This window comes from Salmo salar, chromosome ssa17, assembly GCF_905237065.1.
Source record: "Salmo salar chromosome ssa17, Ssal_v3.1, whole genome shotgun sequence".
Lineage (NCBI taxonomy): Eukaryota > Metazoa > Chordata > Actinopteri > Salmoniformes > Salmonidae > Salmo > Salmo salar.
In genome coordinates this window covers 10,260,026-10,284,075 of record NC_059458.1, presented here as the reverse complement: position 1 = coordinate 10,284,075, position 24,050 = coordinate 10,260,026, and the positions used below count along the sequence as shown (strand labels likewise).

The 24,050-nt window shown below is 42.4% G+C and overlaps 1 protein-coding gene across 8 annotated transcripts in view; it reads right to left on the bottom strand.

Moving 5' to 3' along the window:
* Nucleotides 1–24,050, bottom strand: part of LOC106575079 (B-cell CLL/lymphoma 9 protein) — a 109,437-nt gene that overhangs the window by 26,603 nt on the left and 58,784 nt on the right. For 3 of the 8 annotated variants that reach the window (XM_014151237.2, XM_014151241.2, XM_014151239.2), the window contains exons 1-2: nucleotides 18,807–19,233; nucleotides 13,131–13,336 (exon numbers count right to left, since the gene is read on the bottom strand). The gene's annotated coding sequence lies outside the window, so the exon portion shown is untranslated. Of the gene's footprint in view, nucleotides 1–13,130; nucleotides 13,337–18,806; nucleotides 19,236–24,050 lie in introns of those variants that run through there. The other 5 variants (XM_045698781.1, XM_045698780.1, XM_014151238.2 and 2 more) reach the window with 3 other exon arrangements.

Here is a 24,050-nt window from a genome sequence, read left to right as displayed (position 1 = left end):
CGTTTTGTCACCAAAGCCCCATATTCTACCCACCACTGCAACCTGTACGCTCTCGTTGGCTGGCCCTCGCTTCATACTCATCGCCAAACCCACTGGCTCCAGGTCATCTACAAGACCCTGCTAAGTAAAGTCCCCCCTTTATCTCAGCTCGCTGGTCACCATAGCAGCACCCACCTGTAGCACGCGCTCCAGCAGGTATATCTCTCTGGTCACCCCAAAAGCCAATTCCTCCTTTGGCCGTCTCTCCTTCCAGTTCTCTGCTGCCAATGACTGGAATGAACTACAAAAATCTCTGAAACTGGAAACACTTATCTCCCTCACTATCTTTAAGCACCAGCTGTCAGAGCAGCTCACAGATCACTGCACCTGTACATAGCCCATCTATAATTTAGCCCAAACAACTACCTCTTCCCCTACTGTATTTATTTATTTAGCTTCTTTGCACCCCATTATTTCTATTTCTACTATCTTCCACTGCAAATCTACCATTCCAGTGTTTTACTTGCTATATTGTATTTACTTTGCCACCATGGCCTTTTTTGCCTTTACCTCCCTTATCTCACCTCATTTGCTCACTTTGTATATAGACTTATTTTTGTACTATATTATTGACTGTATGTTTGTTTTACTCCATGTGTAACTGTGTTGTTGTATGTGTCGAACTGCTTTGCTTTATCTTGGCCAGCTCGCAGTTGTAAATGAGAACTTGTTCTCAACTTGCCGACCTGGTTAAATAAAGGTGAAATAAATCAAATAAAAATGATGCTGTTCAGTCATGATGGCGCGACGCCCATGTCATACGATGCAAAACATGCCCTGTTCAGAACATGATGCTGTTCAGTCATGATGCTGTTCAGTCATGATGGCGCGACGCCCATGTCATACGATACAAAACATGCCCTGTTCAGAACATGATGCTGTTCAGAACATGATGCTGTTCAGTCATGATGGAGCGACGCCCATGTCAGATGATGTAATCCCCATTCTCTCCCACACACACACATGCTGGTGTGGACAAGTGTCTGTGTGGACAAAAGTAGCGTGGCAGTTCAGCGTTCACCTTTCAGTGGGTGAGCTAATCTGCTTACAGTGGCTGGGGCCAGGGCCAAAATCTCATCAGCACTGCCAAAGACGATCATCCGGAGCAGGTCAGCCCTAGCGCCAGCACACTCACTTAATTCCTCTAATCTGCACACAGTGTGTGTGTGTGTGTGTGTGAGCCACATCTGCGTGCTTGCGTTTGCATGCAGTACATCTGTGTCCAAACAAGCAATCCTCCACCAGGAAGTTCAGTTTGATGCCAAGGAGTAGCAGCCGGACACTAACTCGAAACCAACATGAAAACAACAACAGTGTATCAGGCAGGCACACTTCATTAAGGACAGCTCAGGTAAGAAAGTATTTGACCCAGGTCTGCTGTCCCTGCTTCTGGGTTAAGACATCCTGATTGGCCCCAACACTGCCGGGGTCAGCTCATCACACAGTTAATAGGTCACAATATCTACAGCCAATCATGGTTCTAAGATGACCTACCAACAGCGCAATCTATAACAAAGCCATAGCCGAACGTTTCCTAGTGCGCAGGTAACAAATATCATTTGATGTAAAGAAGAAGGCTGTGTGTGTAAATACATCCTTCCTTGAAGTCATGACTGATCTGACACGAGTGGATTGGTGTAAGCTATGAAACCTACGGGGAGGAACGGAGGAAGAAAAGGTAGCATTCTAAGAGGGAAGACAGACCAACACGAATGTCGGCAGTGGGCAACGGCTGGCCGTCCCATCGCCTCCAACCGCAGAACATCGGATGTTATTATCTATTCATCACTTGACGATCCGGCATGTTGAATCAGCACTGGCCGTCGACACCAAGCAGGTGATTTACTGCGTACGCCCGACGTTCCTGTTCGTCTGTATTCACTCTAACAGTATTCAAACCGAGCCAGAGAAACTGAATGACTGTGTATATGGAAAGAGTGAATTGGGCATTGGGATTTGATCTCAGGAGCAAGAGTGAGACTGTATCGGTAGAATAGTATCATTGATGAGCAGATGGGGAAATAGAAAATATTAACGCAGAGGGCTATCAGGCATCCCAGTCACAGGTGTTGCATTACGGCTTGACTGCGGCAGAGCAGAGGGGCAGAGAGGAGGGGTGTCACTGCATCGCTCGTACATAATGAGAGGAGCATGACCAGCAGATGTGCCGCCCTCTCAGACTCAACACACACAAACACGTATCATTACTGAGATACTCAAACCGAAACCAGTAAACCGATTGCTGTCCAAGCCCTACACAAGACAGAAGTCTCAAAAGACACAAAACACTGCTCACTAAACAGATTAAGCTACTGACAAACCAAAGCCCACATCCCACTAAACCTATTACCAACTAAAACCCTAGAAATGCCCCTCAACAGACAAGCAGACCCACAAACATTTTACCAACAAATCCAGTGGTAGACCTAACCCTGTGCAGCACCTTCTGACATGGGGCTGTGACGATACCAGTATCGCTGTATTTTTTCCATGGCAAAAATGTAAACACGACGCAGATCAAACTCTTCGGTCCTTTAAAAACCTGAAGCATGTCAAATAGCGTGCTATAGCTTGGGAAATAAATACATGTGACTCTGGTTGACAACATGTTTGTTTTCAACATTAGGGCTGTTTTCCTAAGTAAGTTAAAACCATGTGTTTCGTTTCCTTGCCACGATACTAACAAGTAGTCCCAGCTCTACTCTGTATTTCGGGCCAAATAGTTTTGACCTCGACTTAGGCCTGAATTAGCCTGGTCCCAGATCGGTTTGTGCCGTTGACGCAAACTGTTGAGGGCCAATAAAAGGTGACCAAAAATCTTTGCGCAGAAAATCTGTGTAAACAGCAACAAAATGTGGCTATTTTAAGAGTGCGGTTGTCACAATAGCAACGATACATTTGACATTTTAATTTAGCAGACGCTCTTATCCAGAGCAACTTGCAGTTGTGAATGCATACATTGTTTCTACTTTTTCTTTGTTCTTCATACTACCCGGACGCCTGTTCCCGTTTTCTATGTTCTACGTTTCCTGTCCCTGATAGTCACAACTCTCCTCAATACAACACATTGAATTTAACTTAACACTTTTTACTGTATAACAGAAAAGGCTACTGCTGAAAATAGCTGATTTGCTCATATCCAAAAGGTCTACCTGTGATTGGGAAGGAGGAATGTAGTACGGAATATATATGCATAATGATCTGTATTTTCATATTGGCCTACATGAAAGAATTTTTAGCCTAGTCTTCAGACAACTTCACACACACAGCCTCCACACTCTCCCTCCCACACACACCTCACGTACTTCCTCCCTCTCCCACACACATTCTATTTCTCTCTCCCACACACACACAAACTCCCAAAAGTTAGGCAAGAATGTTAGGATTTTCTTTATTCAGATTTATCTTAGAACTACATTGATTAGACATATGGATCATTTCTTTCGGTGGGCCATCTGTTTTTCCTGTGCCATCCAAATTTGGGCATAGCCAAGGTACCATGTTGTTAGCTAGCTAGCCAGGTAACATGACTAAACAAGGTTGTTTGTACTCAAACTAAAAACTTGCAGCCGTGAGTAGTTTAAAGCGGCCCGCAACATGGCTTATAAAATGGCCTGCTTGTGCTTACAGGCGAAATGAAAAAAGATACGCTCGCACTGTGAGCCGTTTCAATATTTAAACAATTGTAACAGACCCCCCACCACTGTCTGCACACCCCAGCTCGCCATCACAGCTAAATAAACATTTTAAACTGACGGAGATACACAGAAAGAACGGACGGAGAAAAGCGGCTGAGTAGGCTAATGGCTGGTTAGGAGATGTGGCTGGCTGCTCACAGCTGTCACAGCTGATATTGGATGAAGCACTAACTCTGATATGATATTTCTGACATCCGGCTCTGAACTCTGATGTCCTACAAATAGAATACGTAGGGATGCATTCTGTGCCGTCATTCATTTAGAGAGAGAAGGCAGTGATCACACAGGGAGAAGATTTGTTGAGCCTCTTTTTTAGCTCAATGGGTGATACACACTGCGTCTGAGCACTTTGCCACAATTCTTTTGCCGTTCTACACGATTCGCGTGGGTGACCTATTTTGACATCAAAACGGCAAATAAATCGCCTTAAAGTGACAAGTTTGCATCCCTGTCTATGGCAGTGGCTTTCAGAGGCTGTGTGACAGCGAAGCTTAGTCAGACTGGCCTGTAATACAGTGGAAATTAAACGTACCCACTTCGCTCGCGCCCTGAGCCGCTCCAATAATTAAACAAAGGTAACAGAAACCCCATTACTGTCTGCACACCCCAGCTTGCCATCACGCTGAAGGAACGAACGGAGAAAAGCGGCTGAGTTGGCTAATGGCTGGTTAGGGGGATGTGGCTGGCTGCTCACAGCTGTCACACCTGATATTGGATGAAGCGTCTGCTATCACGCTCTGAACTCTGATATTCTATTTGTAGGACGCGTAGGGATGCCATCTGTGCCCAGTCGTTCATTTCGATACGAGAACACACACCGTTATTTAGTGATCACACAAGGAGATCTGTTTGCGCCTCTCCTTTATAGCTCGCCCTGCGTCTGCGCACTTTTCGTCAGACTGACGCCTCGATCACACCAACAGTGTATGGCATTTTGGTACACCACAAGTACATTCATTTCCTTTCTTTTTTTTTAACTTTGTTTATTAAATTTTTCAACACCAGCATTTACAAAATCATTGCACTTGTAAGTTATTTGGTAGTAATGTAAAACAACACATTAAAGACAACAATAGAGCAAAACAGAGACACACATATACATATATATATTTATTTTATATATATTTTTTTATATATATTTATTTATAAATAAATATATATTTATTTATATACAAATAAAAATATATATAAACGAGTAGACGGCTTGACAGAAATGGTAGTAGAAGCTGAATGTTAAACTTTTGTTGCACACATATCCATATGATGATGCCTTGTACCATTTTTCGCAAAAACACTGTCTGTGTGATAGAGGATTTATACAGTTGAAGTCAGAAGTTTACATACACCTAAGCCAAATACATTTAAACTCAGGTTAACAATTCCTGACATTAAATCCTAGTAAAAATTCCCTGTCTTAGGTCAGTTAGGATCACCACTTTATTTTAAGAATATGAAATGTCAGAATAATAGTCGAGAGAATGGTTTATTTCAGCTTTTATTTCTTTCATCACATTCCCAGTGGGTCAGAAGTTTACATACACTCAATTAGTATTTGGTAGCATTGCCTTTAAATTGTTTAACTTGGGTCAAACGTATCGGGTAGCCTTCCACAAGCTTCCCACAATAAGTTGGGTGAATTTTGGCACATTCCTCCTGACAGAGCTGCTTGCTCGCACACGCTTCTTCAGTTCTGCCCACACATTTTCTATAGGATTGAGGTCAGGGCTTTGGGTCAGGTCAGGGCTCCAATACCTTGACTTTGTTGTCCTTAAGCCATTTTGCCAAAACTTTGGAAGTATGCTTGGGGTCATTGTCCATTTGGAAGACCCATTTGCAACCAAGCTTTAACTTCCTGACTGATGTATTGAGATGTTGCTTCAATATATGCACATCATTTTCCTCTCTCATGATGCCATCTATTTGTGAAGCGCACCCACAACATGATGCTGCCACCCCCGTGCTTCACGGTTGGGATGGTGTTCTTCGGCTTGCAAGCATCCCCCTTTTTCCTCCAAACATAACGATGGTCATTATGGCCAAACAGTTCTATTTTTGTTTCATCAGACCAGAGGACATTTCTCCAAAAAGTACGATATTTGTCCCTGTGTGCAGTTGCAAACCGTAGTCTGGCTTTTCTATGGCGTTTTTGGAGCAGTGGCTTCTTCCTTGCTGAGCAGCCTTTCAGGTTATGTCGATATAGGACTCGTTTTACTGTGGATATAGATACTTTTGTACCCGTTTCCTCCAGCATCTTCACATGGTCCTTTGCTGTTGTTCTGGGATTAATTTGCACTTTTTGCACCAAAGTACATTCATCTCTAGGAGACAGAACGCGTCTCCTTCATGAGCGGTATGACGGCTGCATGGTCCCATGGTGTTAATACTTGCGTACTATTGTTTGTACAGATCAACTTGGTACCTTCAGCCGTTTGGAAATTGCTCCCAAGGATGAACCAGACTTGTGGAGGTCTACAATTGTTTTGGCTGATTTCTTTAGATTTTCCCATGATGTCAAGCAAAGAGGCACTGAGTTTGAAGGTAGGCCTTGAAATACATCCACAGGTACACCTCCAATTGACTGAAATGATGTCAATTAGCCTATCAGAAGCTTCTAAAGCCATGACATCATTTTCTGGAATTTTCCAAGCTGTTTAAAGGCAAAATCAACTTAGTGCATGTACATTTCTGACCCACTGGAATTGTGATACAGTGAATTATAAGTTAAACAATCTGTCTGTAAACAATTGTTGGAAAAATGACTTGTGCCATGCACAAAGTAGATGTCCTAACCGACTTGCCAAAACTATAGTTTGTTAACAAGAAATCTGTGGAGTAGTTGAAAAACGAGTTTTGATGACGCCAACCTAATTGTATGTAAACTTCCGACTTAAACTCTATATGGGTTAGCTGACAACGTCACATGTCTTGTTTTGTTTTGAGGTGTTGACTGATTTCATGTCAATGCTAATATGGCTCAAATTCACTAGCTAGCTAACCAACAACTGTAACGATGTATTTGAGAGACAACTGCTCATTGTGCAAATGTGTTCGTTTTCAATGAACATTGGAGACTAAATATAATTTACATGTTGTCAAAAATCTATGCCTACCCCGCCTGTTTTGCACCATAGTTGCGCATACGTCGGTTTTGTTGCTAAACAACCAACCAGTCAATAGCAAATAACACCTGATTGGTACTTAATTAAACTGGTCAATGGTTCTGCATGAATCTCATTTACATGTTCTCATATAACACTGTTCACTCAATAGGCCTATGTAGCCATGAACTATTTGAACAGGTAAGTTCTCGGCTAAGCGGTTAAACGTAAGTACGACATTTACCACTTGGAGCAGTGGAACCGAGTTTGTGACTCACCAATCTACACAACCCAGGCTCTTTCTCAATGGTCTAACAATGATTTAACGATATCATTGTATCCTTCCCTTCAACTGCAATGATAAGCCTTGACAGGTAAAATGTATGCTCGTAGGACAGGAATTTCAGTTGTCGTTGCGGAAATTTCAGTTATGTAATTTCAGTATTCATAGTGCAGGAAGTTCAGCTCTGTAATTTCAGAGCAGGAAATATTTTTACAAAAAAAGGTCAAAGAGAATCTCTGGACCGCATAGAGAAGCCAAGCTTAGTCTAAAAAGTCCTGTTCATTTATCACAAGGCTGATCTATGGCCCCTTCTCCTCTGCCAGTCTGTTTCACCCTGCCACCCCTTTTGGAATGGGTTCGTGGGCACAGACACATGCAGCCAAATGGTTGGCGCATGGGCGGACACGGTGTCAGACCATCAGCTGGTGATGCGAGTGATGCGTATTGGCATGGACACACCAGACACACAGAGCAGGAGAACTCACAGTGGTGACTAGAGGTTGTGCTTACAATACCGCTGAACAATGCTTGTGTTCCGATCATAACATCCTAGCATCAGGAGCATTTAATCTATGGGTGATGAAAGCCTGTGCCCCCATATCAAACTGTGCTTAGCTAGAACAAGCATGCCGCAGGAACAGGAGCAGAATCCTTTGCCAGTGAGAGACGGTTCAAAAAGCAACCCATTTAATGTCCTGGCAGGCCTCAGTTCTTCTTGGCACGCTGGCACTGTGACACAACCTGGCCTTGGCATCAGGAGAAACCATTGGCAATACAGTGCCACTCCAGAACTCATTGCGCTTGGCAAAGCCTCGCCAGTGCATTCATATAGCATAAGGTTACAATGTCTTGCCAATGCTTAACCAGCCATATTATGGTTACAGAGTGAAAGGGAAAAGGAAAATGTGCCTTGTTAGCAGAAGGGATTATTTGGGATAGAAAGGGGGGAATGGAGGAGAGAAATCCCAGAGTTCTCCTGTTTCAGTGGAGGATGCCAAACGCACCCCTCCCCCACCCACCAGTAAAGCGTTCCAAATCAGCACACCCTACATTTTTCAACTCAGGGAGGGATATGGTATCAGGAGACCTGGCAACCTTCATACTCGCATCATGAGCTGAAATGAAAAGATTCCACTACAAGGAACTGAGCTAAACTCTGTAGCCACTAGCCAATCAGAGAGAATGTTTCCATTTTCAGGGGGTGCCACTAGCCAATCACAGAAAGTAGGGGTGTAACGGTTCACCAAACCAACGGTTCGCTACATATTGCAATTACTGCAGTTCATTTTTATTTATTTAAGTGTTGGTATTTCTGATTGTGAAATAACACCAAAGACTCATCAAAAACAGCACTAAAATAAAGTGCAATATGCGTGTGAAATCAATATGTAAAAACATGGCTCAGGCATTGTATAGGCCTATGCTATAATATTTTTCTTACAAAGAGAAAAAGTTGCGCAATTGTGTGACTCTAATAAAGGGGTCGTGTCTATAGCGCAGTAGTTCTCATCTCCCACTCTGGGGTAATGTCACTGTCACTGTTAATAAGTAGCTCTCTGTAGCAATGGAGGTCCACCCATCTGTAGTAAGCGCAACACACGCAACACAACTTCGGCTTGCTTATATAGAGCAGGTACTACCCATTTGCTGAAATGTGTGCGAGAGGGAAGTTCGTAACGTGGCTTGAGCACTTTCACGAGGTACTGAAACCCCCTATTCTCAACCACCAGAGAATGGGTGCAGCTATAAAGACCTATCGCTCTTGTAATTTCTTTGGCCTAGTCAGAATCAGCTGCAAAGGGCGGCGTGAATACAGACGGGAGACAAAAGTTGTGTTCCGTCTTGCTCCGGTGGTTGGAATACTGGGGTGATTTCGGCATAAATGTTAAGTGTCAACATGTTTGAGGTGTTGGCAGCTACATAAGCCATTCTCATTGAGCAGTGGCGACATACTGTTAACGTTTTATCCACAACTCTTTGTATTTCTCCGTTATAATCTAATGGGAAGCCAAAATGTTCCCAAACTAGAGATTTAAACGATGATGGAGGATCCTCCTGGTTGTGATAGTTCATTTAGAGTTATGTGACAGTACCGGCAAACTCTGAACCACTGCGAAACCCTACAATTTCAGATTACACAGGGAGAGGAGGGAGAGCGAGCGAGACCATGACAGAGAGAGATAGGTGATAAGATTTGTCATTATGCAGGAGGGAGAAGTAAAAAAAGAACATTCCATTTCTCCAATGGGGTTTTGAGGAATAGTAACCAACCATGCCAGATTAAAAAGAGGCCCATTTACTAGAGCCATAGTCTGTGGCAGCTGTGGCAGTGACAGATGGCCCAGTGCACTATGGGAGAGTAGCTGGGTCACAGCCAGGTCAGTTGGGCACTGGTGGAAAGGGCAGCAACACCCACACACTGCACATGAGTGGAGCGGGAGAGACGGCACTTCACCATGGTCATGTTCATTAGGTTTTAAATAGTAGAAAATGGACTGATCCTGGGTTGGACTAACTGGGTTTGTCCAATTGATAAATGTTTGAAAACATTTCCAGTTCGGTGCCCTATGAACATGACCCAACATGGCCTACTCGTATGAAAACATAGGGACTGCTCACATCAGACACGCCCAACAGTCTTAACACCATCAACATTATGTGCAGAATGTCACCAATCACAATCAACCAGAACAGATCACCCTCCAATACCTAATCCACACACCTGAGTCAAGCCAAAGTTGCTGGAACTGTGCTAGGAAGGACAATGTGAACAGAAACATTTCAGCCAGTACGGTTTTGGTGAGCATGTTAGTGTCACTCTAATTTACATCGCCAACAATAGTGAAATCCAAAATGAAGCGTTACCCTATATGTATAGCCAGGAGTATGTCATGCCCAATGAACTGGACGAAGAAGAAAACTATGGGTCCCAATTAAAGGACATAACTAGACTAGGGCTGGGCGATATGGGCTAAATATTATACCACCGTATATAAACAAAAAATAATTGGCAGTATTTGACGGTATTTTTAGTTTTTGAATAATACAAGTTGTACATTTGCTTTATGAGTAGTGAGTGATCCTAGGGTGGCAACACAGACTCAGTGAAATCACTTACAGGCTGACTACACCGCTCAAGGTCAGTTATATTTGTCCTGCCTCTCCCATCTCCTCATTGGTTTATAGAAGCAGGTTACACAGGTGCCATCTCCTCATTGGTTATACCAACGTGGGTGACTGAAAGACAAACGAGGTCAGTGGCGGTAATGCACCTAATTTATGAAAGTTGCCAATTGCAATATAAAGTCAAGAGAAGAAAAAGCCTAGAAGGGAGGGGAGATGACTAGAAACGATTTGGTTGACCGTTTTATGTGTGGATTAATTGTCGGAGTAGAGGACCTTGTGCATTTCAGGTAAAATAACAACTCAATATTTATATCCCAGGACAAATTAGCTAGCAACAGCAAGCTAGCTAAATATAACAAATTAGCTAGCTAAATTGCCATAAATGTTTAATGCTTTTTGACCAGTCCCCAAATTAATGTAATTGGTTCAGAGTTTGTGTTGATATTTTAACCTGCGTGTCGTGATCGCGTTTGGTGTGGGGGGACAAAATAAATGTATGCACGATGGCGCACTCGCGCAGCCAGTTTGGTTCTGAGTTAGAATGTTTTATACTGTTCAATACAACTTCAACCAAAACAAATTTCAGCACTTTCTTTTCTGCATTTCCTGCACTCAATTACAGTGGTGGAAAAAGTACCCAATTGTCACACTTGAGTAAAAGTAAAGATACGTTAACAGAAAATGACTCAAGTAAAAGTGAGTCACCCAGTAAAATACTACTTGAGTAAAAGTCATAAAGTATTGGGTTTTAAATATACTTAAGTATCAAAAAAGTAAAAGTATAAATAATTTTAAATCCATATATTATGCAAGCCAGATGGCACCATTTTCTAGTTAAATTTTTTTGTATTTACAGATAGCCTGGGGCACACGCCGACATAATTTACAAACAAAGCATTTGTGTTTAGTGAGTCCTCCAGATCCGAGGCAGTAGATGACCAGGGATGTTCTCTTGACAAGTGCGTGAATTGGACCATTTTCCTGTCCTGCTAAGCATTCAAAATGTAACGAGTACTTTTAGGTGTCAGGGAAAATGCATGGAGTAAAAAGTATAGTATTTTCTTTAGAAATGTAGTGAAGTAAAAGTAGTCAAAAATAAAAATAGTAAAGTACAGATACCAAAAAAAACAACTTACATAGTACTTGAAAGTATTTTTACTTAAGTACTTTACACCACTGCTCAATTGAGAGAATTTCCATACTGCCACGTTGGGCTGCACAATACGGGAAAATCATCTAGGACTTATTTTTAACCAAATGTTGCAATTGTGATTTGACTTTCCAATTAGAGCACAAAACTGTTGGAATCATGGAAATAGAATGACTATTCTAATTCTATAGTTAGAATATAATAGTGGGCACTTTGAATACAGTGCTGTTTGAGATGACAACGAATTAAAATGCCAGGGAGGGGTTATTGTGACGGTAGGAACTAAAGTGTTGATAAGCGTTTCTTAGGGGAACCTATAAGTTTTGGCTACATTGCATGTTCTCTCTTACCTACATCATGTAGCTAACATATTCTTGCTTTGCATATTCTTCTTTGATTTAGAAGATACTATTGCACAAACAACATGCTTATTTAGGTCTACACCATCACTGGTATTATCAGGCTGTATTAGCTACGTTTGCTCTTACTCAATAGATTTATTAGCTAGCTAGCTATTAGCATTCGCGACTAACAATTAGCGTCTCACAAGATTTAGGGCAACTTGCTAAGAAAAGACAAACTAGCTGTTTGCAGATATAAGAAACACAAACCAATAGTGTCATTATAGAACACTACTGGATTTATATTAAGAAGCAAAGTGAAAACAGCATTGTTGTCATCAACATCGTTGCATGTGCTGCATTGACCATGCAGACTGAACGCAAGTGTCTCGTGGTTGAGGAACATCAAATGTGCTCCTTGAGTGACAGGGGGCGTGGCTAGGTCTGATTGGAAAGTGGCGCGGAGAGAAAGAGCGGAGGGAAATGACTCAAGTAGCAAAGTAAACTATAAAAATTGACATTACACATGGCGTATCACATTTAACAAACCAAAACATTCAAATACTGGTATAGAAGGTAAAGTAAAAACCCAAACCGGTCCCTGCATCAATACCGGTATATCATAAAATACGGTATACCGCCCAGCCATGGAGACAGCGCACACCTCACAGTCTCCAATACATATGCGCACACACACACACCATTTCCTGTCTGTCAGCCTCTGTGTTCCTACATCTGAGGCCATTAGTGGGTGTGTAGGTCACGGAATGTGATTACAGGATGGTATGCTGGGCTGTTTCATGCCATGTGTATGTGCCCGCCCTCAGCTCTGCCCAGGCTGGCGTCACACGGTGTGTGTGTGTGTGTGTGTGTGTCTAGGCAGGGCCTGAGATAAATCCTGCTACACAGCATACCATTCCATAAACAGGGTGCCCAGTCAGATGTCATGGGAAGAGTCGATATCTGTGAATACGTTGTCATAAACAAAATGAATAAAACGTTTGATTAACCATATTGTAGTCTGTGATACGTGTTGTCCCTAACCTTCCTAATGCTTGAATATAATTGACACATTCACCAACAAGCACAAAAGCATTTACACACACACACACACACACACACACATACATACATACATACATACATACATACATACATACATACATATAAATATACATACACACACATACACACACACACACATATATACACACACACACATATATACACACACACACACACACACACACACACATATATACATATACATATATATCATACATACATACATACATACATACATCATATCACATGTAAAATCCAAACCACAACAGTGACAAAGTAACATGGCGGCTACATACATGTGTGTGAGCGCGAGTTTGTGATGTTCCTTACCTTAAAATGACCCCAGGTCTCAGAGACCCCGGCTACTCCTCATGAGGAGAGCCTATCCCTGGGTTCCCTTTGTCGTGCCCTTTGACCTTGGTCCGGCAGACAAAGCAAGCTGACTGGCTTAGCGTCTGCCCGGAGTCACAACTGTCACAGAGCCTCAAATCCCAGCACTCCCTCTCAGCAGAAGATCACAGTGCCCATTCACAAACCTGGAGAGCGAAAAAAAAAAAAGACAACCATCAGGGGTGTATTCAGGGTCTTTAAAACGCTCCGAATATCGCAGATAGAAATAGAACAAATCCAGTTGACACAATCCCCTATTCCATCTGAGAGACAATCATTTCTGTTCTACGCAATACATTCTCTCTCTGAACATTCCGTGACATTACATCCTCTTAAACAGGCCTCAGATCTCCAAAGAAGACCTAAATACACTTTTGGTTGAGGAAAATGATTATTAACAGACCACAGATGTTTACTTCTCATTCATAAACTCAGCAAAAACAGAAACATCCCTTTTTCAGGACCCTGTCTTTTAAAGATAATTTGTAAAAATCCAAATAACTTCACAGATCTTCATTGTAAAGGGTTTAAACACTGTTTCCCATGCTTGTTCAATGAACAATTAATGAACATGCACCTGTGGAACGGTGGTTAAGACACTAACAGCTTACAGACGGTAGGCAATTAAAGTTCACAGTTATGAAAACTTAGGACACTAAATAAGCCTTTCTACTGACTCTGAAAAACACCAAAAGAAAGATGCCCAGGGTCCCTGCTCATCTGCATGAATGATGTGGCCAGGGCAATAAATTTCAATGTCCGTACTGTGAGATGCCTAAGACAGCGTTACAGGGAGACAGGATGGACAGCTGAGCTGATCGTCCTTGCAGCGGCAGACCACGTGTAACAACACCTGCACAGGATCGGTACATCCGAACATCACACCTGCGGGACAGGTACAGGATGGCAACAACAACTGCCCGAGTTACACCAGGAATGCACAATCCCTCCATCAGTGCTCAGACTGACTGCAATAGGCTGAGAGAGCCTGGACTGAGGGCTTGTAGGCCTGTTGTAAGGCAGGTACTCACCAGACATCACTGGCAACAATGTCGCCTATGGGCACAAACCCACCGTCGCTGGACCAGACAGGACTGGCAAAAAGTGCTCTTCACTGATGAGTCGCGGTTTTGTCTCACCAGGGTTGATGGTCGGATTCGTGTTTATCGTCGAAGGAATGAGCGTTACACCGAAGCCTGTACTCTGGAGTGGGATCGATTTGGAGGGGGAGTGTCGGTCTAATCTGGGGCGGTGTGTCACAGCATCATCGGACTGAGCTGGTTGTCATTGCAGGCAATCTCAACACTGTGCGTTACAGGGAAGACATCCTCCTCCCTCATGTGGTACCCTTCCTGCAGGCTCATCCTGACATGACCCTCCAGCATGACAATGCCACCAGCCATACTGCTCGTTCTGTGCGTGATTTCCTGCAAGACAGGAATGTCAGTGTTCTGCCCTGGCCAGCGAAGAGCTTGGATCTCAATCCCGTTGAGCACGTCTGGGACCTGTTGGATCGGAGGGTGAGGACTAGGGCCCTTCCCCCCAGAAATGTCCGGGAACTTGCAGGTGCCTTGGTGGAAGAGTGGGGTAACATCTCACAGCAAGAACTGGCAAATCTGGTGCAGTCCATGAAGAGGAGCTGCACTGCAGTACTTAATGCAGCTGGAGGTCACACCAGATACTGACTGTTACTTTTGATTTTGCCCCCCCCTTTTCAGGGACACAATATTCAATTTCTGTTAGTCACATGTCTGTGGAACTTGTTCAGTTTATGTCTCAGTTGTTGAATCTTATGTTCATATAAATATTTACACATGTTAAGTTTGCTGAAAATAAACGCAGTTGACAATGAGAGGTTTCTTTCTTTGCTGAGTTTATAAAGCCACTTTAAAAAAGGCACAATCGATACATTCAATGTCTGGTTGAAAAGCAGTGTTTAACTTTTGAGGTTTGAGGGCAATGTCTTAGAGGAATCATTAAAATAGGAAGACGCAGACACAGTCGGTCCCAAATCGAACTTGTTTGTTAGATTTTTATTTGTTTGATTTTAGATTGTATTTCTTCTTTCTCTGGCTGCAACGGGGGGCCATGCAATTTAGCAATTATACATTTAACAACTAAGGATGCACAAGGGAAAAGATATAGAAAACTTGTATAATGTATACATGTATAATATATACCAAGCCAATACATAAAACCATGACATATATACTGCTCAAAAAAATAAAGGGAACACTTAAACAACACATCCTAGATCTGAATGAAAGAAATAATCTTATTAAATACTTTTTTCTTTACATAGTTGAATGTGCTGACAACAAAAATCACACAAAAATAATCAATGGAAATCCAATTTATCAACCCATGGAGGTCTGGATTTGGAGTCACACTCAAAATTAAAGTGGAAAACCACACTACAGGCTGATCCAACTTTGATGTAATGTCCCTACAACAAGTCAAAATGAGGCTCAGTAGTGTGTGTGGCCTCCACGTGCCAGTATGACCTCCCTACAACGCCTGGGCATGCTCCTGATGAGGTGGCGGATGGTCTCCTGAGGGATCTCCTCCTAGACCTGGACTAAAGCATCCGCCAACTCCTGGACAGTCTGTGGTGCAACGTGGCGTTGGTGGATGGAGCGAGACATGATGTCCCAGATGTGCTCAATCGGATTCAGGTCTGGGGAACGGGCGGGCCAGTCCATAGCATCAATGCCTTCCTCTTGCAGGAGCTGCTGACAGACTCCAGCCACGAGGTCTAGCATTGTCTTGCATTAGGAGAAACCCACGGCCAACCGCACCAGCATATGGTCTCACAAGGGGTCTGGGGATCTCATCTCGGTACCTAATGGCAGTCAGGCTACCTCTGGCGAGCACATGGAGGGCTGTGCGGCCCCCCAAAGAAATGCCACCCCACACCATGACTGACCCACCGCCAAACCGGTCATGCTGGAGGATGTTGCAGGCAGCAGAACGTTCTCCACGTCATCTCCAGACTCTGTCACGTCTGTCACGTGCTCAGTGTGAACCTGCTTTCATCTGTGAAGAGCACAGGGCGCCAGTGGCGAATTTGCCAATCTTGGTGTTCTCTGGCAAATGCCAAACGTCCTGCACGGTGTTGGGCTGTAAGCACAACCCCCACCTGTGGACGTCGGGCCCTCATACCACCCTCATGGAGTCTGTTTCTGACCGTTTGAGCAGACACATGCACATTTGTGGCCTGCTGGAGGTCATTTTGCAGGGCTCTGGCAGTGCTTCTCCTGCTCCTCCTTGCACAAAGGCGGAGGTAGCGGTCCTGCTGCTGGGTTGTTGCCCTCCTACGGCCTCCTCCACGTCTCCTGATGTACTGGCCTGTCTCCTGGTACCGCCTCCATGCTCTGGACACTACGCTGACAGACACAGCAAGCCTTCTTGCCACAGCTCGCATTGATGTGCCATCCTGGATGAGCTACACTTCCTGAGCCACTTGTGTGGGTTGTAGACTCCGTCTCATGCTACCACTAGAGTGAAAGCACCGCCAGCATTCAAAAGTGACCAAAACATCAGCCAGGAAGCATAGAAACTGAGAAGTGGTCTGTGGTCACCACCTGCAGAACCACTCCTTTATTGGGGGTGTCTTGCTAATTGCCTATAATTTCCACCTGTTGTCTATTCCATTTGCACAACAGCATGTGAAATTTATTGTCAATCAGTGTTGCTTCCTAAGTGGACAGTTTGATTTCACAGAAGTGTGATTGACTTGGAGTTACATTGTGTTGTTTAAGTGTTCCCTTTATTTTTTTGAGCAGTGTACAAAGGCAACGGAACCACATGGCAGATTCTACCCACAGTGCAAAGGGAATAGATAGCGGACAACCTACATGTTAACTACATATCCACAGCATTTGTGATGCACGTCAGCTTTGACATTAAGTTAGATGCCCAGGTTTAAGCCAATGCACAGCAGCAAAACTGTGGGACAGCTAGGATGAAATAGCAATTGCTCCAAGAGGACATCTTGGAAATAACATTACCCGAGCCTGGTATGCATCACCTTTTAGGCCTTAGGTATCATCTTAAACCTTGGATGCATAGTTGAAATAATGGCAAGGCAGCCAGCCCACCCGTTTTGGTAAAAAGCTGAGATTGGCCTGGAGAAATGTAACCACTATCAAATTCAGACATATGAATGAAACCCTGACCATGATATCAAAATGATAGTTTTAACCATGTTGAGGCTATATACAGTGTTTGTTTACATTTATGTCATTGTCACAAACATTGGAGTAAAAACATTTGTTGGGTTCTGATGGGGTAAAAACACTTGAACTAACTAAGCTCATGAGGCATTTATAAGTTATATTCTTCAAGAATCGATGGGTATATATATATATATAATTAATTTATAAGTCCAAAAATGGATGTAACAACTAAGGATTCTAGCTTTAGCCTACTGTACTGCAGCAGATGTATTTTCCATGCTGGTAAAATGAGTGTTGTACGACTTCACATCAGCTATTCTGACCAGTATAATTTGCCATGGCATCATTCACATCTTCTATATGAATAGTCTACACCACCAAAATAACCTTTTGGCAAATATTGATTCTGGCCAAACAGTCGTGAGCAGAGTGAATAGGCCAACGTTTTGGTTATCTAACTAACCTACCATACAAGCACGAACCACAACCAGGTGGACACAGGACATGACGCAGTATTCTCTATGGGTAGAACAAGTAAACAGTCTTAGTTACACAGCATAAATACCATCTATATAACTACAACGGGGTGGTGATGCAAGTTTCCAACTAATTGATACAACACCTATTATGAATAACATAAACGTATAATTCGACATTTTCCAGTACCTCCAATCCGGTGTTTACATATGCAAAGGAGTGTGGGCTACATTAATTTCAGAATATGTTGCAGACGTCCCATTCCACATTGAGTCGGATACCATGAATGGAAAAATAACTGTACCCTCTCGCAGATTTTTTGTTGTTGTTGGCCAGACAGTTACAAACCATCTCCTTCCACGCTCGTCTTAACAAGCGGATCATAACCGTGAGCCACTGCAACATTGTAACACGAAAGGTAACGATCGATGTAGCTTATTCGACCGTGGCTTGTTCGAGCCTTCCACTGGAAAACGTCGGGTTGATCACAGAATGGGACAAAAAGCTTCAGGCCAAGTCGGCGAATCACGATCAACATTGCAGGATGTGTTGCTTTACAATGATTTCACCACGTGTAGACCTGGATAAGTGTAGTAATTTAAGTTTATGTGAAACCGAAAGTCAGAATGGGTCAGTATTAGTGGGAGAAGTAAGTAACCCCCACAAATCGATGCATTACGAAAATAGAAAGCAGCAGCATGTGTGTTGCAATGGACAAATACTCATCTACACAAATTAATAGGACAAAACTAGCACTGGGGACAACTTTGAAGCGATATATTGAAATAGCAAATTGAAGTATGTTTAAAGGTGTAACGTTAACTTCAGAGAATAAGGATCTGACTTCCCAACGGAGCAAGGCCAAGTATGTTTACAGCTGAACAACGGGCATGGGATAAACATGATATATAGCTTGGTTATGTATAGTAACGTTAGATGCAAATGGGAAACCCTCTCTTACCCATTGTGTCTGACACAATATCCTTCATTATTGAACACGATATCACATATGTATACAGAGCTCCACGAGTCCCATCTTTCTTCGGCGAGGACAAATTATTCCATACACAAATAGACTTACACCAATAATTATCCTCGAGTAAAGTAAACCATTTTCAAAAAGAAGTTTGGCCTACGCGAAAGTCGAGGTTAAAATGTTATTTTCCGCGATAAACAAGACCAGTAGAATACTTCCAGATTTTGCATGAATAAATCTCCACTCCTGACTAGTATACTCCAAGCGATAACAAGGGCTTCTCCAAGACGTTCCAAACTTGTGCAGCTTTTTTTTTTTAATTCTCTCTCAAAGGAGTTGTTCCTGTTTCGCCGAAGCTTGGGGGAGGGGTGTTTGTCAAGCAAGCTGAAAACCCCAGCCAGTTCAGAACACAGACAAAACTCACAGAGAAGTGAGAGCGAAGTCAGTCTGTTATAGCCTACTAGGAACGACAGGGTACAGATAATAATCGACTAACCAATTGCAAGACTAGGAGAACCATACAATATCCTATGCATTTTGGGAAATTAAAATGTTTGCCTATTAGGTTGGACAGTAAATAGCAGTGGTGTAAAAAAAAAATACTTTGAAGTATTTTTACACCACTTAAGTCGTTTTTGGTGTATCTGTACTTTACTATTTATATTTTTTACAACGTTTACTTCACGTCATTCCTAAAGATGTATATTTTACTCCATAAATTTTTCCTGACACCAAAAGTACTCCTTACATGTTGAATGCTTAGCAAGGACAGGAAAATGGTCCAATAGAGCCCCACAGTGGAGGTGTCATAATACCCATAAAACTTAGCGGTCAAACAGGGAAATGGATCCAATCATTGTTCCCATAGGGGATTTTAGAAAAAAATAAAAATAAGGGCTATTTGTGTAGGGTTACCCAGACATGATGTTTCGACAACCATGTAAATCTCTCTCGGACAAGGTGACTTTTATCAATATGCTTGGTTCTATTTACTCTTAGATTAAAAAATGCTAATTATGATCAAAGTAGACATTGTGCAAAACTACAACTCCCTGCAAGCTCCTGCACGTCACATCTAGCTGACAGCTTTACTAACAGGTATTGTATCGATGTAAAACTTGCACAAGACAGTTCACAGAATTGTCCATTTAAAGAAATGTTGCCAATTTATTAATTACTGCAGTTAGTTAACATTAGATAGTTAACCCAGAGATGTTTACCTTTGCTTCGATTCGGCAGTCTCATTTAGATCATTATGGCATTTGTACTTCTTTATGATAGCCACATTAGCAGCTAATTAGCATTTCATTTTTGGTGGGTAAATACAGGTGAATATATAGATAAAAGTCACCTTGTCCTAGAGAGATGGTTATCAAAACGTCACGCAAGGGTAAGCCTACGCGAAGCACAGCCCTTATTTTAAGTTTCTAAAATCCCCTATGGGAAAAATGAACGGTGGAAAAACTATTAGAACCCTTTCCTTGTTTGACCGCTAGGTTTTATAGGTATTATGACTCATCCTGTGGTACTCTATACATGCGCTTATCTCTGGTCTGCCTCTGATCTGGTGGACTCACTAAACACACATGCTTCATTTGTAAATGATGTCTGCTCCAGCCTCTCCAATCTAATGTGTGTGTATATCAGGGGGGTTGGATGAAAGCTCGTATGGACTAATAAAGTATACTTCTTGTCTTGTTTCCTCTGCTACCCCCACTTTGAAAAATAGTTTAACCCAAATTCTTAATCAGATTCTAGGTCAAGTCAATGTGCCATACTGTATGTGAACTGTTAGATCAATTGTAGTTGAAAGAGCTGTGCACCGCATGCCTGCACAGGAGACTATAGTAAATGAAAAAGCAGACACTTTCGTATAGCCTGACGTCTTTTTAGATGTCCTCAAAGGTTTGAACATCAAAGGTGTAGGTGTGTCCTCTTCAAACTGCACCTGGCTACTCCATCACCTCAACCCTTGATTCCCTCCACCCTTGCACTTATCCACTTGTTCTTCTTTGAACAGGTTTTGTTTTATATGGGTCTAACTGGCACCTACTTTGCCCCTCCCCCATAGGTTATATATTGGTTTAGGTAAGAGTCTGTTAAATGACAAGAACTGAATGTGAAAGTATGTCCGTCATCTGTCTAACTGTCTGTGTCTGTCTTTATCAAATGTACAAGACTATAGACATGAACAATCAACCTGGACAGATTCATATGATGGATCACTTAAACCCCTGGCATCTCAAGATGCCAGTAGTAGCCAACCTAGATATAACAAAGTAAATGGAAATCTTGGGCACTCCATTAGTAATATATGTTAAGTTTCGTATGGTATGTATTTATTTGTGGATGTCCATCTTCCATTTCGTGTCTTATGTTACAAATTACAATTCGTATTATATGTTATGAATTTCAATTCGTCAATTCGTACAATATGTTAGGAATTGCAATTCTTACTATGCTATGAATTTGCGAAAATGTATGATATGTTACGAATTCCAATTTGAAGTAGCTAACGTTAGCTAGGTGGTTAACACTAACCTTAGCTAGGTGGCTAACGTTAGCTAGGCTAGGGGTTAGGTGTTAAGATAAGGAGTTAGGTTAAAGGGTTAGGGGAAGGGTTGGCTAGCATGCTATGTAGTTGCAAAATGCTTAAGTTATCCGTGATGAGATTTGAACGTGCAACCTTTGGGTTGCTAGACGTTCATGTTATACGCCCACCAATCTACCCTGACCAACCCTCCTACTTTTGATTTTGCCTTTAGTAACATTCTGTCCTATGTAACCATACCAAACAAAACATACCATACTAATTTCATTATCCTGGTTTTACATTTACTATGTTACGTCTAGTCTATGAGTCCAGGCTGTACTAGCAGCCAGTACAGACTCCAGGATAGCAGTTTTCTTCTTTTGTCACATTTGGGTTTCCCTGTGTCCCTTACTTGAGGACATGCTATGGGCTGTACTCTATAGTATCCTCTGACCGTACAACACACTCACAAAACCAAAGAAAGAGAATGCCATCTCAGAGATACCAATTGCAATTTTTCACAATCACTTGCCTCTCTTAAAACACTCTTCCTTCAAATAGCTGAGCAAGAGTGATAACATGCAATAGGGATTATTTGTATCAACACAATAGAACGGACACTAGGCAAATGTTTATCTGTTCTATTTACACAAGAAGATATAGTTCTTTATATTGGTTAGAAATAGCAGCGAATGATCAGAGAGACCTATCAGCATATAACTGTTTCTTGATTCGATATGGAGACAAAGACAGTGAATGTTAGGAGGAGAGGAAGCACTAGATTTTTGTCTGTTGTTCGTTCTGATGCATACTAAGCGTGCAACGGAGGGGGGGCTGACAGACTCAAGGGATTAAACGCGTTTGTTTGCCATCTAATCCTTTGCTTGAACCCACAGCACCACCACTACGCACCCAACAGACTCCCGGGATCCCAGAAAGAGCAGAGAGAGAGAAAGAGGGAGAGACAGAGAGTGAGACAGAAGGAGAGAGACAGAGGGAGAGAAAGAGAGAGAGAGGGAGAGCGAGAGAGATAAAACGACAACATTCTAAGTGAATACTCTGTTCTGGGGGAAAACAATTCCCTTAGAAGTTCCATGGCAATTGCTTTTACCGTTTTACTCTGTCGATTCGTGTGCCTCTTAGATAACAAGGGGGAGAAAAAAAGGGCAATCCTTTTTCCTCTTTGGAAGTGATATGAAAGATCATCCCCTGCTGATAAAATGTCTGTTCCTCTACCCCCAGAGAGTACATGACAGACATGTTTCAGACATATACCATTTACAATATGGGCGAAAACAGAGACAGTTGTCAATGTTTGCATACTTTTATATATAATATGGTGCCTGACATCCCCAGTGTTACAGGGTTGTGTTCAGCAGGATACACCGTGGCAATGTTTTTGCAACGGAAAACAAAACATTTCTTTCTTATTAGAACAAGTCTAGATAATCCCTCCCTGTTTCAGTCTGTTATCTTCCGATTAATGCCTAACGAACACGGCCCTGTTGTGTCTCCACAGAGTTAAATGTTTACGCAACACAGTGAGTAAAAACATCAGTTACACACGTTTTTCATGTTTAACACCCCAGCAAAAGGTGACATCTGGTAGCACGGAAAGCAAAAACAAATCCTGTTCACAATGAGGGATGGGCTTTATTTCTATCCTGCTATCTTGTGTTCCAGGTCAAAGCTGACTCTCTAAGTGAATGTATGTCATTGCCATAGCTTAATAAAGAGACCAACATATGTGACTGCTTAGAACAGTGCAATATAGTCAAACAGAGGGATTTAGTGGTGCCGCTCATCCATAAAGAGGTATGTTTTTATGAGAGCTGTATACAGTATCAGTCAAAAGTTTGGACACACCTACTCATTCAAGGGTTTTTCTTTATTTGTACTATTTTCTGTATTGTATAATAATAGTAAAGACATCAAAACTATAAAATAACACATATGAAATTATGTAGTGATTTATATTTTTGATTCTTCAAAGTAGCCACCCTTTGCCTTGATGACAGCTTTGCACAGTCTTGGCATTCTCTCAACCAGCATCACCTGGAATGCTTTTCCAACAGTTTTAAAGGAGTTCCCACATATGCTGAGTACTTATTGGCGTCTTTTCCTTCTCTCTGCGGTCCAACTCATCCCAAACTATCTCAATTGGGTTAAAGTCGGGTTATTGTGGAGGCCAGGACATCTGATGCAGCACTCCATCACTCTCCTTCTTGGTCAAATAGCCCTTACACAGCCTGGAGGTGTGTTTTGGGTCATTGTCCTTTTGAAAAACAAATGATAGGCCCACTAAGCGCGAACCAGATGGCGTATCACTGCAGAATGCTGTGGTAGCCATGCTGGTTAAGTGTGCCTTGAATTCTAAATAAATAACTGACAGTGTCACCAGCAAAGCACACCCACACAATCACAGCTTCTCATGCTTCACAGTGGGAACCACACATGCAGAGATCATCCGTTCACCTACTCTGCATCTCACAAAGACATGGCGGTTGGAACCAAAAATCTCAAATTTGGACTCGTCAGACCAAAGGACAGATTTCCACTGGTCTAATGTCCATTACTTGTGTTTCTTGTCCCAAGCAAGTCTCTTCTTATTATTGGTGTCCTTTAGTTGTGGTTTCTTTGCAGCAATTCGACCATTACTCCAATTTGAGCAGCAGCAGCTGAAAAATGAGCTCCTA